Here is a 3,489-nt window from a genome sequence, read left to right on the forward strand (position 1 = left end):
CGTGGTGGTGCGGGCCTGTAATCCTAGCTCTTGGGAGGCTGTAAACAGGCAGATCACTATGAATCCGATTTCGTAGTGAGACCCTGAACACCCTGTAGACCCTTCCCTAAAATATCAAAAAAGAAAGAAATATATATCATGTTTTTTTAATCTCAAATTCACCTTTTTCATTTCTAGAAATAAAGGGATTCACTTTATATATGAACTTTGTACCTTGAATCCTTGCTAAACATTTTTATATCTCTAAAATTATGTGTGTGCATTTTTTGGGTGGGGGGGGTGGTGACCGGGTCTCACTATGCAATTCAGGCCAGCCTTGTGCTCACTTCTGTAGCTCCCATGCTGATCTCAAACATGCAGCGATTCTCCTGTCTCAGCCTCCCAAGTTCTGGGATTACAGGCATGTGCCACCGTGCACAGGGTTCTGGGTTCCTGGGCCAGCCCTGCATACAAGACTGGGGGATACAGACTTTGTGCTTGCCAGGCAAGCACTTATGCTGCTGAGCTCTCTCCCTGGTTCCTGCATCTTCCTTTTTTTTTTTTTAGTCAAGGTCTCTCTACATAGTGCAAGCTGGCCTGTGCTTATAGTGATCTTCCTGTCTCAGCCTCTTGAGAGCCAGGATTACAGGTGTGTGCCACCATGCCTGGAAGTAGTGATTGATAGTGAGATTTTCTTTAGTCTGTTGATATGATGTGCTACTCTATATTACATAATTTATTTTTCAGTGGTCAACTATGTTCGTGTCCCTGGAATAATCTCACTTGGTCATCTTGGTCATGGGGTGAAACTCTCATCTATTGTTGAATTTGAGTCCTAACATTTCAGTGATGATGTTTGCACTGTGTTCCTGAGAAGTGTTCATCTGTACTTTTCTTGCAATGTCTTTTGTTTGGAGAGTAATGCTGACTTCATGCAATGAGTTAAGAGCTCGTTTTGACTCAGTCTTCTGCAAGAGATTGTAGAAAATTTATATAACATCTTCCTTAAGCCTTAGGAGAAATTCACCATTAAGTGCATCTGGACCTGCAGCCTAGTTGTCTTTGTTAAGTTTTGATAGGTTATTTCAAGAAATTGATCCATTTAATCTGGGTTGTCAAGTTTACGGCCAACAGAGGCCAGGAGTCATTTATAGTGTTCCTTTATGATTTTTTAGTGTCCATTCTTTTAACATGCTGCCTTCTATTTAATCTCTGATATTAATCATTTTGCCCTTTCTCTTGTATCCCAGATAGAGGTTTATCAATTTTAGTGATGTTTTCAAAGAACCAACTTTTATTTTTGGCAATTTTTCCCCATTGATTCCTGTGATCGATTTTAATTGATTTCCACTCTGATTTTTATTATTTTTGTCATATATATATATATATATATATATATATATATATATATCTTCCTTTCCTAAGGGAGAAATAAAAGCTATAATTTTATTTTACATCTTTTTTAATACTGTATATACATACAGTGCTATAAATTTGCCTTTTTGCACTGCTTTTGTTGCATCTCATAGATTTTGTATTTTCACACAAAAATATAAAAGTTTTTCATTTCCATTTAGTTCAAAATATTTTAGATGTCTCTTAAGATTTCTTCTTCAACTCATATATTATTTAAAAGTATGTTGTTTACCCCTTAGTGTTTTGGGGTGCTATGGTCTGGATATACCCCCAAAATTTGTGTATTGGAAACTTGATTCTAATATGAAGGTGTTAGGAGGACAGGCCTCGTGTCTGGGTCCCAGGGGTTACCCCCTCATGAATGAACTAATGTTATTAATATGAGAGTAAATAAATTCTACTCTGGTATTTGCATTTTATCTCTTCCACATGTGCTTCTTGCCCTACTGCCTTTCTGCCTTAAGATAATTCAACAGAAAAGTATTTTGGACCAAAATGAAAATTAACAAGGAGAGATATTGTCTTCATGCCTTGGGAGCTTCCAATTTCCAGCATCATGGCCAAATCAACTACTCTTACTTCTTCTTCTTCTTCTTCTTCTTCTTCTTCTTCTTCTTCTTCTTCTTCTTCTTCTTCTTCTTCTTCTTCTTCTTCTTCTTTTTTTTTTTGTATTTTTAGGGAAAGGTCTACATAGCGTTCAGGGTCTCACTACTAGATTGGACTCATAGTGATTCTCCTGTTTACAGACTCCCAAGTACTGGGATTACAGGCTGCACCACCATGCCCAGTCTCAATTGCCATCTCAGCATGCCCCAGGGGAAAGGCCAGCACAGCAGGCCCGGGGTTTGAACCCTGGCCCCTGCGCCTGCTTGCAGTCACATTAATCCGCTGAGCTATTTGGCCAGCCCTCCAAATCAACTTTTTTCCTTTACAATTTACTCAGTCTGTGTTATTCTATTAGCAACAGAATACATTCATAGGTGGTGATATGGGATTTGGCTTTCTATTACTAATTTCTAGTAAGTTCACTATGGTCAAATTACCTCAGTTTTCATTCTTCTAAGATAGTCCTCATATGTTCCCTTTAATTTTTTTATTTTTTATTGTTATAAACAAAGTTTTATTGAAATGTGGCCACAGTTGTTTTTTTTCCATGTTATCTATGCTTTTGCAATACAAAGGCAATTAATATCATATTGCAATTAATATCATATGGCTGACAAAATCTAAAATATTTACCACCTACCCCTTAACAAAAACGTTTGCCAATCTCTGCTAGAAATCAATTTGAGAACTGAAAAGTTAACGACACTGTTTTTTTTCTTTTTTCTTTTCTCATTAACTTTATTGAAAATCAATAATTACATGGCACATTAAAAATTGTAGACAAATATTGAAATGTGAAAGATATAAGATGTAGACAAAGTTAATAAGGGCAGATTTCTCTTCAAAAACCATCAAGTTAAGAACAGCATGGAGCAAAGTACTACAAATCTGGCAAGAAAACAAATTCCAACCCAGATTGATACCTGCAAAACTTTCTTTCAAGTATAATGGAGAAGTGAAATACTTCCATGACAAAGAACAACTAAAGAATTTCATGATGACAAAGCCAATGCTACACAGATTATTAAAAAATATTCTAAAAAGGGATCAAAATGAGCACAGTTCCATGAATGAGAATGGAAAGAACCCACCAAATAGGGCAAACAATTAAACACAGGAGAAAAAGAGGTATACAAAAGAAGTCTTTCAATTATTCTTTTGTATACAGCAGCAAAATATTTCCATCAGCATACTCCACAAATAGACTTCTCCTGCACCCTATGGGTCATGATTCTGTCCAGGTCTGAAGGGTGGATATCCAGGAAATAGCAGTAGCTCAGTCCCACAAGTGACACCTGGACACCAGTAAGCATCATGGACACTGTCCATGTCCCCCACATACTAGAACATTGTGTGATATCCACAGACTGTTAGAAGTGCTGGTCATATATTTACCATTCCAGTATTTATGTTATGTTTTATTCTTAGTAATTGTTTACTATCATGAAAACTTTTTCTTAGTTGAATTGTTTTGAAATATTTAATTTT

This window comes from Octodon degus, unplaced genomic scaffold, assembly GCF_000260255.1.
Source record: "Octodon degus isolate 3935 unplaced genomic scaffold, OctDeg1.0 scaffold00030, whole genome shotgun sequence".
NCBI lineage: Eukaryota > Metazoa > Chordata > Mammalia > Rodentia > Octodontidae > Octodon > Octodon degus.